Genomic DNA, 13,707 nt, shown 5'->3' with positions numbered 1-13,707 from the left:
TGCTTTTGTAGGTGCATGGTGCTCTGCTACGGCCTTTGTTGCATGCCTTGTTCTATGGTACATACTGCTCACTTTTTTCGAGAAATTCCTCGCTCTTTCGGCGCTCCTCTTCCTCCCCGATGGTGATTTATGTTTCTGACATAGGCAGCCCTTGACAGTGTCATTAGAGTCTTCATTGTTTGATAGTGTTATGAGACGCCTACCGACAATCCATTCTTAAAATGTGTCTCGTTAGGATGGTTTGATTCCTGAGACATTCGTCTCTGTTCCCTGTGCATTTTTACCCCTATATTTACGTTATATTATTGCCACTAGCTTGATTTTATTCCAGTTTATTTCTGATTTGGCCTCCTTCTCGACAATGTCCACAAATTGCTACTGTTTATCCCAATGCCTTGCCTAATGACCAGGGTCTTGGCATTGAACGCATCGCCTCACTACCAGATAGTCTCTCTCTGAAACCGAACGAAACCCAATATATACCTATTGTCGCTTCATGGGAGTTGTTCTAACCACAGGCCTCACTTTAATAACTTAATGGACCACTTTTCTTACCCATGGTCTTGTCCTGAACCGTACTGTAAAGCCGTTTTCATCTCTTTTCTTAGAAAGTTAATTATCAAGTCACGGTCACCAGCAGCAAGTGCATCCTCAACGAAGAAACCGTCTGAGCGCTAAGACAATTAATATCGGACCATCAGACCATATTATGCAGTTAAACATAGAAGGCATGAGTCGCAGTAAATGTGAGCACCTAGGTAGAACGGCTAAGGAACACCAAGTTAATGTAATTGCACTGCAAGAAACACATTTAGCTGAGGAAACAAATATCTTAACCAGAGCCAAAATTCGAGGATATACAGTGGTGGAAACAGTGCTCTGAGAAACGTATGGGTCAATTATATACATACGTAATGGCATCAATAACTATGATGTGGTAAAGAAGTCCAACACCTGCAATACTGAAACGATAACATTACAACTTCCCAAGCTCGAGTTGGTGTCAGTATACAAACCACCAAACACAACGTGGCCAAATCCTCCACTGCAGCTTGAAGACAAACCAACAATCTTCCTTGGGAACTTCAATAGACGCCTCGCCAACTGGGGATACAGTACTAGTGACCAGAATGGTGAAGCTTTACAGCAGTGGATCGAAGAACAAAATCTATACCTCAGCTATTACGCTAAAGACCAAAACACCTTCCACTCAGCACGCTGGTAGACAGATACTAATCCTGACCTATGTATTCTGACCACCAACAATGAGGGAATTCCTATAGTCCACACGAGAAAAGTATTGCCCGGTTTTCCCAACACCCAACACCGTCCAACCTTAGTAAATGTGGGCATAGAATTCCCACTGATGGATTCAGTCAAGAAGACAAGATGGAACTTTAGAAAAGCAAATTGGACAACATATAAAAGAGAAATTGATACCAACATACGGTTTATTCCAGCAAAGAGAGATAATTATACAAGATTTGCTGGCCTTATAGCAGTGACGGCGAAGAGAAACATGCCAAGGGGATATAGAAAGCAGTACATACCATGCTGGAACTCTGAAACTGAAGAACTGTGCAGAGAATACCGGGAAACAAGTAACCCACAACTATGAAGCCAAGTGCTAGAGTCGCTCAATAAGCAAAGGAAGAAAAGATGGTAAGAAATCTCTGCAAATATGAACTTCACGCAGTCTACCCGGAAAAGTTGGTCATTGTTAAGACGTCTGGGTGCAGTTACTCATACGCCATCCCCGAAACCACCAATATCACCAAACCAGATTGCCTCACATATAAAAGAGAGAGCTGAAAATGTAATGGAACATCCGTTAAGGAGTAACTCAAAGAAGTAAAGAGCACCCTACAAGAAAACAGACAGTTTTCAAAACCTTTTACTATCAGGGAGGTACACAAAGGTATAAAAACCCTCAACCTACGGAAAGCAGCTGGAGCTGATAATATATTTCCTGAATTTATAAGAAAAAGTCTGGGACCAATAGCAAGAACTTGGCATAAAGACTACTTCAATGACATACTAAAAACTGAAGGTATCCGAAGGAATTTAGAAAGTCTTTTACTCTGGCAATCATTAAACCAGGGAGATCTGGTGAAAACACTGCTAACTACCGCCCAATAACAATATTGAGCATTTGCTATAAGTTGCTGGAGAGACTGATCTACAATAGTGTATACTCAACGATAGACAAACACCTGCCTCACGAACAAGCCGAATTCAGAACTAATCGAAGTTGCTGCGAACAAGTATTAGCCCTCACATCCTACATAGAATCGGGATTCCAAATATGGTTGAAAACGTCAGCAGTCTTTGTAGACATCAGTGCAGCTTATGATACGGTATGGATAGATGGTCTTATCCTGAAATTTGCCAGCATGATTCCATGCTTGAAATTGACAAACCTGTTGGAAAAAATGCTGAAAGTCCGATATCTCAAAGTAAACCTGGAGTCACAAAGCAGCAAGTCAAAAAGAATAAAAAACGGACTCGCCCAATGATCTGTATTGGCTCCACTGCTTTTTAATGTTTACATCAGTGACATGATAGACACTGAGTCAAGTACGTTTTGCTACGATGATTAGATGGCTGTAGTTACTCAAAGCAAATGGCTAGAAGACGGTGAAAGAACTCTAACTGCTGACCTAGAATTACTAAACCAGTACTACAAAAAATGGAGACTGTGCCCAAACCCAAATAAATCAGAGATCTGCGCCTTGAATTTAAATAACAGACTAGCAGACAGAGAATTAAATATTACTTTCTGCGGAAAACGAATTAAACATAACAAATTTCCCAAATATTTAGGCATAACTCTTGACTGGTCACTTACCTTCAAGAAACACCTGGAACTAACAAGCCAGAAATTGTAAACCCGAAATAACATCATCCAGAGAATAGCACTTACCACATGGGGAGCGAATGCAAATACACTACGTGTTGCAGCAGTATCACACGCCTATTCCGTGGCAGAGTACTGTGCGCCTGTGTGTAGTAGGAGTGCCCATGTAAAAAAGATTGACGCCCAGTTCAATGAAGCCATGAGCACAATAACAGGGACACTAAAGTCAACACTTCTAGAATGACTTCATGTCCTCTCAGACATCACTCCGCCTGAAATCCGTAGACAGCAGGTAACAATTCAGGAATGACAAAAAATAAATCATGCAGATAACGCAAGAGTACTACCGATACAACAAATACTAGATGACCGCTGTCGATGTCGCCTTAAATCAAGAGCGCTAATATGGGAAGATAGAACACTTGCCCAAGGAAATACCTATGACTGCCACAAATCCTGGAAAACAAAGTGGAACAATAGTGACATTAACCGACACAATATAGAGGCCCCTAGCCAACAACTCCCAGGAATGCAGCTTTCTCGTACAATCTGGTGCCAACTTAACCGTGTGAGAACTGGACACGCGAGAACTAAATCCATGCTGTACAAATGGGGCGTCAATGATAACCCAATGTGTGACTGTGAAACTGATCAACAAACATTACAACATCTTGTGCAAGATTGCCCACTGCGAAGATTCTGTGGTGACTGGAGAGATTTCGTGGAGGCCGGCCCTGCTGCCATTAAATGGCTGTCACATTTGGACATAACTTTTTGAAGAATTGTAGCTGTGATTATATTTCAACTTTGCTCAGATTTTATAGTGACAGGTGTTTGTTCTGTTTGTATTATTATGTATGTGTGTATATGTATATTTGTATTTATATGTTATGTTATGTGAATTTACGATGTCAATACAGCACTTGCACTGGTAAAGCCATGCGATAAATAAAATAAATAATCAAGTTCTGCATGTGTATTGCTTCTTTTAGTGACTTTGTATCTGTCTCCATTGTGAGATGTCGTACATTATCATTACAAATCTATTCTTTAGGCTCTTCACAAATCGGCGTCTCTTCCTCCTTTTTGTTTTTCATTATATTTTCTGTGTCACTTTGTGTAGCAGCTTCCGCGATGATTAAATTATTAGTTTGCTTGATCGTCCATACATTAATTTTCTCTTTGGTGATGTTTATTAAGGTTGTTAGTTTTTGTTGCACTACTTTTGCCTCCTAATTTGTTCTTGACTTTATGAACATTGTATTTTGTTCCATTGTTTGCGCTGCGGCGATTTTAGCTGCACAAGCTGTTTTGGTTACATTTTTACCAGGTAGCGTGTCCAGCACCGTACTTCCAAACATTTTCTCCGTTTTTTGTGAATTTTCTCTATAGTTTTCCTTTCCTTTTTGTAATTATTCCACCCGCCAAATAACAACGCCTGCTCTATCACCCTTTGTGATACTGCTATTAAACTTGCCTGTGAAACTTCCTGGCAGATTAAAGCTGTGTGCCGGCTCGAGACTCCAACTCAGGACCTTAGTCTTTCGCGGGAAAGTGCTCTACCAACTGAGCTACCCTAGCACGACTCACGCCCCGTCCTCACAGCTTTACTTCCGCCAGCACCTCGTCTCCAACCTTCCAGACTTTACAGAAGCTCTCCTGCGAACCCTGCAGGACTAGCACTCCTGAAAGAAAGGATATTGTGGGGACATGGCTTAGCCACAGCCTGGGGGATGTTACCAGAATGAATGTAAATGAGAAGGACAAATTTTACTTTCCATGACCTCTTCTGGTTTTTGAGAGAAATTCGGCGAAATATGGGGAGCGTATGACTACATACAAAATACCTATTGCTTGTGAGAATTATAGCTTCCATGGAAACACATTTCCTGTTAAATTTCAGGACGTATCTAAATTTGAAAGGCACAAACTGGATCATTCAGTTCACGTTTACAGCGTGGAGGAAGACGAAACCGAGTTTGGAGAAGAAATGCACAATGTGTAGAACAATCAGATGTAAATCATAATTTCGTCAGAACTCCCCGCTTTTCAAAAGTAACCGGTCATCACTCCACACACGTAATCTTTTGTTATTCTCCAAACAGGGGAAACAACATTATGTATGGATGAAAATCATATCTTACTTACTTTCCTCGGAGTTGACTAAATTCGGTCATAAACAACAATTTTGACAGAGATGTCTCAAACCGTTTACTTCGAGCGAATGTTTACTGAAGAGTCTAATTTATTGCTCTAGTAATTTTGAAAGGGATGTCTCGACCCCTTTACTTCGAGAGAATGTCTAGCGAAGTGCTTCATTTATTCCTCTAGCCAGGAACTAGTACAAATGGGAATGGCTACTGAGGCAAGCATGTTAATAAAGTTTATGAACACCCGCCCACAGAAGCATTCGCTGTTTGTGGTATTAACAGATTTCGTTTGCCTCCTAACTGTCATGTCGTACTGTGAAGGTGATCGAAGTACTTTAACAGAATGACACATGCTACATGTGGCACAGTGGCAGTGTGTTACTACAGAAATTGAAATCAATGTAGGTTTAAAATTGTGAGGAAACAAAGAGAAAGAGAAAGAGAGAGAGACATCAAATTTGACAAACTTTTGTGGAGTATAATACAGAGAGCCATTTATTGAGTTCAAATTTTAAGTCCTTGTATATTTTGATATTGGAAATACTGTAAGTAATTCCTGTATGTAATCACTGCTGTTGTTACTGAAGGTAATGAGGTACACTAATGAGGCATAACTTTAGGTACTTACGTATTTTTGGGAATTATTACAGATGCGTGTGAGTGAAACTGTGACATTTACGTCGGAAGTAGTGTTAGAGGGAATACCTTTTAACACAGACTAAAATACAGATGTGTGTATCTGTGGTGTGTGTGTGTGTGTGTGTGTGTGTGTCTGTCTGTGTGTGTGTGTGTGTATGTGTGTGTGTGTGAGTGTGCGTGCGCTTACCAAAATTATGGTAAATGATGAAACAAGTTTGAAGACAGAGCAAAATTTAATCAGTAAAGTTTTGGAGATATTTTGGTATGGTTAGATCATTTAATTTTGAACAAGGCTGGTTTTGTCAAAAATATACTGCGCTGACACGGTCTCTGAAGTTTTACCCGATATTGTAGTCATGGATTTTTAAGCGCTATCATCAACTGAAAATTTATAAAAATTGCTGCCAGCCTCATCTTGCGTTTGTCAGCACTGCGGTTGTCAGCTCCATTTATAATTTTGTGTCAACACCATCCTGATTTTCTGTCATCTCCAATTTTTCTTTTCTAAATTACACGCCATATTCAATTTTGATGAAATGAAATGTCGTGTGTCTAGGGCCTCCCGTTAGGTAGGCCGGTTGCCTGGTCCAAGTCTTTTCAGTTGATGCCACTTCAGTGACTTGCGTGTCGATGAGAATGAAATAATGACGAAGACAACACAACACCCAGTCCCCGAGCGGCGAAAATCTCCCACCGAACCGGCGATCGAACCTGGGCCCCTCACATGGCATTCTACCACGCTGACCACTCAGTCATGAAGGCGGACTTTCATTTTGATGGCGTCATTGACAATGAGGTGTAGCTTGTGATGTCATGGTGAAGCTGTGGTGAAGATAAGCTGGCGTGGCTTGTGGCATCAAAAGTCTGATCAAAGTGTGTCAGTCGTATAATAGCTGTACTACTTCAGTTCAGCTTAAATATAGGGAGTACATGAGCCACGAGTATTGAAGTACAATGTGAACAACTAGCATAGAGTGCTTACGTAATCCATGCGAAAAGTACACATTTTGATTGTAAAGTGACTGCAGCTGTACTCTGCTTCATTTCAGTTTAACTATCTTAATCTCTTCATTATGTCACTGGAATTGAAATTGTAACAGTAACAATGCTTCGTTGAAAGTGGAAATCTATTCAGTTTCGCGTGCCCGTTATTGAAGTTACTTTCGAATGTCCACTGTGCAAAACGACTAGTTCTTCTTCGCCGTTCTCAGAAAATTCAACAGAATCTACGACGTAACTTCCCTGCACAGTAGAGTACCTTGTCTGCGACCTAAAAAGAGAGCGTCACGTCATATTTTAGTTCTGCCTTGAAATCACGCATTCTTAGCCGTATTTTATCGCACGGCAAAACCTGGGAACTCCTGTTAACTGCCAAGACTGATAGATATCATGTTCGTGGCTATGGGTCGAGTCAGCCGCTATGCGGAAGGTCGTCAATCACACGGCTCGTGGCGGCAAAACTCAATGGGACGTCCTGTGTGCGCGCAGCCAACGAGCAGAGGTGAAGCGATTCACGCAGCTTTTCATAGCACCAGTAGCTTAGCGGCTTTGTACAAAAAAAGTGGAAGTGCTTGGCTTCTTTTCAATTGCGTCATTTGAGGGACACCCCGTATCGCGATTAGCATCCATGTTCCGGCTTTCTGTTAACTAGTGATGAACTGCAGTGTTGTCTGTTCTCTGTTGAGTAGTAACCACATTTTCATTTCCATGAGCCTCTTCCTTACTTTAATGAGGTAGCATGGTAAACCTATTGTTTGTGCCAATGATAAACGTTTCAGATATTGATCCCTTTCTGTGGCTCCTATTCCTTCCTATGGCTCATTCTTAGAGTGCAGCAGATTACATATCCCACGTTAAGATATGAAAAATGAATAAATTAGACTGTAAAGACAGGGAATTCTCCTGTATATTCATTGCTTTATTTGACAAATATGCCTACGTTCAGTCAGAGTGAAGGAAGCTTCTGTGCCTTGGCTTACTACGGAACTACGTGAGGAATTTAATAAACAAAACTCTGCAGATGTAAAATCCAACACCTCAACTTTTAACAGCATATACCAAACTACAAACGAAGGGAAGCAAACCACGTGAAACGCCAAAATCAGGCATGTCAGTCCTGCTCTGTGCATCGAGTTTAATTCTATAAAGCTGTGGGGGAAGAAAACTGCGCAGCTTCCACATAGGAAAGCCTGCATATAATGAAGTATTTCAATCTGGAGTTGCCTTGACAGAAGAACTAAATTTTTTTCTCAACTGTAGTCGGATCTCAAGTTATGATAAATTATTAGCCACAAGATAAAATATATAAGACACCTGTGTCTTTCTTAAATCGTTTCTTTACACGAACAACGTGGAAATCGTAATATATTCTGAAACACTAGGGAACTGCATGTGATGGAATTAACGTATTTATGATTGAGATCATTGCCAGTTCGTACAGACATCGTCAGCCTCACACTCATTAGTGATATATACCCTCCCGAATACAAACAATTCTAATTCAACCAGTGCAGAAGTCTGAAATACCAAAATCACTAAGCGACTATAGGCAGAGAAGCATACTGCACACACTATGTATCGCCTTGGAGTAAAATTTTCATGAAGAGCTGATAATCCACCCTATATTATTACTAAAATGAACTTTAATCGGAATTTAGGGAACACCACAGCACAGCAACTGTGTTAATGAAAGTGAGGGATGATGTCAAACATTCCATGGGTAGATAAGTAACCCTTTTTTAACGCATATTAATGTCCATGGGCCTATTGATACTGTTGGTATCGATATATTACTTACGAAAATTAAACAGTCGAAATTATAAAACAGTGTTTACTTTTGCTCTCTTAAGAACAGATGTCACTGATATGGCCGGGAGTAATCATGCGAACATCTGCTCCCGGATTGGGTTCTCAGGCTTGAGTTTTGGTCCCAATGTTTTACCGCTGTTTTAGCGAAAATAATGTGTGCTACTTTCTTGTAACTATCAGTAACACCATGATGACATACAACCGTTTCCGTAAGAAGTGTAAATGACAAAGTTTGTTCGGTATCACGACGTTTAAACAATCTGTGCCTTCAAATTTAGACTAAGCTGTTACGCATCGACCTCATATCACACCAAAAGTCGTCCAGAGTATATTATACTATAATTGAAACTATATTAATGAAGTGAGTCCGTCGGTTTCCACAATCAACGTCATTATGAATTAAATGGTTTTGGGTATTAAATCATGATGTTATAAAACACTAAAGCAAATACATTGCCAGTGTTCCTCCGACGTCCTGTGGTCCTTTCCAGTTAACCTCCCTGACAAGGATCACAGCACATTGGTAGAAATGTCAACAGTTTAATCGTTTTAGTGTTTCATATGACATGGACTAAAATACTAAATTACTTTATTCAAAATATGTAGATGAATATTGATATTTGTAGAATAGAAATTGGAATATTATACAAACAATGGTTATAAAAATTTAAATGACTTTTATCCTCCCAATAAACTGTATTTTCCTAAATTCTACTTTCTAACATTCATTCAGGTAAGACACGGAATCACAGTTGGTATTCCATTGACGCCTTATTAGTAGAACGTGACGACCCTACTGGAACGCGCAGTTGACAGGAGGCAGGGAGATGGGACAGAATGTGAAGTGTTGTCGAATCCCAGAGATGTGAATTAAAAATCTGCTTAATTTGGCGTCAAGACATGTATAAAGCGGTGTGGCAATAGATTACTCATTCATTTGTCGAGGATGTTAGACTTCCCGGATATACAATGCCGCAAAATGTTTGAGCCACTGCTTTAGTTGGAACAATGGCTCTGGAAGGCTTCATAGCAAGCTATATTAATTTACATTCTCAGAGATGTGAAAAATTGGTTGCCACCAAAAAATACGACTGTACGCCAATTACAAGTAAAGAACTTTTTTTTCAATTAACCGTGTACATTTAGCTGCATGATTGAACAATGTTTTATTTCAAGGATATAGTTTTTTATATTCCAAGAAGTACTAAAAATCATTTTCCTTAAAGACATTTCATGATTCTACATTCTTTGTCAAGTTTCAGATACTGATTAGAGTTAAAATTATCATTTTATAAATCGTACATACATAATACGACAACTCATAGTCATAAATATAACGACGAACTTACAGGCAACATCAGCCAAAATTAAATTTCAATTAGTTGCAATTGCTTGCCTTTTAATTACTTATGTTAAATTCGTTTGAAGTTGATCCTCAAGTTAATATAAACAAATTTCAATTAATATTCAATCTCAGCTTTCAGACATGGTAGCGAAATTACTATATATTAAACAATATGGCTTGCATTTCTCTTGTTTTTGAGTATAATTACGTTCATGTATTAATTTTTGCTCCTCGGTTATTCAGTATATTTCAGATGCAATGAACATAATTGGCTCAGTTGAATCTTGGCGACCTTTTATTCACTGTGTAGTATTTATTACAGAGGGACTGTCATATGGAAACTTAAAAATTACTCTCATCATCTTGCTGAATATAATCACTGTTGGTTTGGTCGATATAAGCTCGTTATCAAAACGATAACACAGGTGGGAAGTGATCTTGTACTGTGAGGCATATATTATGTATTCGTGTTAGATATGTAACTGGACCCTATTTCAGCCTTACGCTTTGGAATACGATAGTCAAACACCTTCAATCAGTTGTTAATGTTATACACTGTTAAAATTGATCAAAACTACCGTTAGTGAATTTTTGAATTAACATATTGCTGTGCCTCCTAGATGACGTCCTAGTAGATGAGTTCAAGTGTACTTTGCCATATTATAACTGTTTAGAACGTATTTCTGGTTATGTAAATAAAGCCTACCTTTTACTACAAGTTTTATGTATTGAGCAGTAAAATGCCTAGGCCAATTTTAACCCTTTGTTGCCTGACGGTACTTAAAAGTACCAGTAAGTTTTGACTCTCATTATTTTCTCGTGGTGCAGTTTTCGTGATCTGAGAGCCTGTCGGTACGTAACAGTAACTCTGCTCTGCTGTTTCATAGATGTTATTGTGCAATACATAAACCTCTCTGGCGGTCAGAGCTTGAAATTGTTTTTCGCGCGCTGCTGTGAAAACAGAAGATTTTATGTGCTTGTTTCCATGGAGTTGCCTAAATTTGTGCGATATTTATTGAAACTTCCTTTGAGTTTTCCATTGTACGTACTTACCTTCTTTGTTTTTTATAATTGTTTGAAGCATTACGTTACAAGTGAATGAGATAAAGTGAAAGATATAAGGCGGACTTATTAGTACCGTCAGGTTGTGCGAACACTTTATTGTACCAACAATGCGTTACCTCTCACTAGTTGTTCTGTCCACTTTTCCTCACACAGAAATCGGTAAATACATTTGCCTGTGGGACAATTAGAATAAACAGGATAGGTTTGCCAGGGAATTTGCCTAAAGAAAAATGTCTAAATCCAATCACAGAGAGTCATCTTTAGACCTAACAGTATTTCAATGGAAGGAAAATAAAGTAGTGTATTTTGCGCCAAACTTCCATGGCACTGAACAGAGCGTAGAGACAAGAAAACGGAAAGATGGAATTAGTATGACTATACCATGTCCAGTTATAGTGATTACAATAAAAACATGGGTGGTGTGGATCATGCAGACAGATTACGATCAAAGAAATGGTGGCACCGTCTCTTCTGGGGAGCAATGGAAACTGCTTTTGTCAATGATTACGTCATTTTCAGTGATTTACATGGGGCACTGCCACTGCTGGAATTCAGGCGTGCTGTGGCACTAGGGCTAATGAATGGACAGCAAGTGCCAAATCTCAAGAAGAGAAACTCTTGTAAAGATGAAATAACTCCCCCAAAGAGTAGGAAGGATAACTTTTCTCTTCCAAAGGTTGTACGTCTTGGCAACCGAGGAAACCATTTTGTAGTGTTCAGTTGTAAAAGAGGACGATGCGAAATGTGTGCGAAAAATAAAATTCAGTTGAGACCACATTCACAATGTAGTACATGTAAAGTGTATTTGTGCTGCAATAAGGAAAAGAACTGTTTCCTACAATTTCATGAGGTATCACTAAATATGTGATATGTATATACTGTCAAAAATGTATAGCTAAGTTACTATGTATTGTGAAGTTGCTCTAGAATAAATTTATGCGAAATTTAAAAGAAATTTAGAAATATCATATTTCTGTAAATTAGTTTTCAAATGTAAAAATATTTAATATTTATGTGGAATAAAGTACAAGTTATAAAAATTGGAGCATTTTTCTGCGAATGTTGTGATTCTTTCCATGGAGTCTGACGGTACTTCTGAGTAATAGGTGAGAAAAAAGTTGTGAAAAATAAAATAAAATTTTACAAAAAATCCTACCGTCATTTGAGGCTACAATAGCATAAATTCTGCAAAGAAAATGTTAAAAAGTAAATTTTTTCTTATGTCAGGCAACCAAGGGTTAAAAGAGGCCCAAAGATGCTCCATAGTAGAGTCCGGAGTATTAGCGAAACCTCGCTCCTTATCGACCCTGACGAAATGCAGAAATATTATGCATGAAGTATGTTATTGTATCGATCAATTTTCTTGTTATAAACAAAGAATATGGTTGTAGGATCAGGTAAAGCGGAGCCACCAGCGCACCAAGTGTTTGCTAAATTAATGCAAAATGTAATTCTTCTTGCGTGTGGGAGTAATGGCACAACATCAGAAGATAGGTAGTATAACTTGTTCAGATAATCACGTGAACTTTCCTTATCCGAAGGCAAAATGTCTGTTCGCACTGATGTGTAGAAAATTTAAATCACTATTAATCGCTTATGTATTATTTTTCAACTTACATAAATAACTTCTCCAGAGAAAGATCAGACAATAGTTGTCTTACATCCCAACAGAATGTTAGGATCCATCAACTTAAACCAATGGTAAAAAGCATGCATTTATCGTTTCATGATAAGCAAAACCTAAGCCCTGACCAAGTATTTGCTTGTGCAAGTACATTTACACGTTGTTGTTGGATGGATATATTTGATAGAAACTGTCTTTATGTACCTGATGAATGAACTGATTCTTCTTTCTTTTGAAATAACGTACTCACGAAAGGTCAATACGTGAAATTGTATAAAAATCCGCGTGAATTTATATCGTGTGCTGTGTGATACATCAACTACGCATTGAAAACCGACTACGCATCGAAGTTCTTTTTATATTTAGACCTTGTGACGTGCAAGGATATTCTTGACTTAAACCGTTTCACTAATTGAACAGTTCAGGTTTATGTGTAGCACCAAGTGATCACTTACAGTATTAACTAGAGTCTTTTGTATTCAGATTCCACACAATAATCACCGGTAACTAATGTTTACATGCCTAGGCATGAGTGCTGAACATCTAGGTAATATACTCAAGTGCTGTTCGAGAACTGAACGGTAGAGGAAGAGTCTGAAAATGGTTCTATGCACCATGTGTCAAACACTTAATTGTTAACTGCAGCATCATACTGTTTACACGATTTTATCAAAAGTATCCGGACACTGAGTAGTGGACACTAAACGTGGCGCTTCACCCATTCCCCTTGTGATGAACTCCGATGGGGACAAGCCCAACGAAGTTTCTGAATGTCTCTGGAGGAATGGCGGAACATTTTTCCCCAAGAGCGAAACCAGAGTAAGCAGAAATGATGGATGCAGGGGTCTAGAGTGACGTCGATATTCTCTATCAACACAGATGAGTTTCATTGTGGGCCAGGTGGAGACTCTAGGCAGGACAATCCATTTCAGGAATGTTATTGCCCACTAACCATAGTGTCCCAAGCGCTACTTTATGACCAAAGCTACAGTCATGCAGATACAATCATTATCTTCAAACTGTTCCTCAACTGATTTCAGTAGACAATGTTGTACAATCTGTTTCTATCTTTCCCCATTTAGAGTTTTCGTATGAACAATAAGGGAACAACACCCTAACACTGAAGATGACAATTATACCCTAACACCACTGTTGGCACTACATAGAATGAAAGTTAATGTTCTCCAAGCATTTGACAAACCCAAAACCTTCCAACGGA

Source organism: Schistocerca piceifrons, chromosome 1 (genome assembly GCF_021461385.2).
Source record: "Schistocerca piceifrons isolate TAMUIC-IGC-003096 chromosome 1, iqSchPice1.1, whole genome shotgun sequence".
In the NCBI taxonomy this organism is placed as follows: Eukaryota; Metazoa; Arthropoda; class Insecta; order Orthoptera; family Acrididae; genus Schistocerca; species Schistocerca piceifrons.
Note: the sequence above shows the minus strand (reverse complement) of the source record.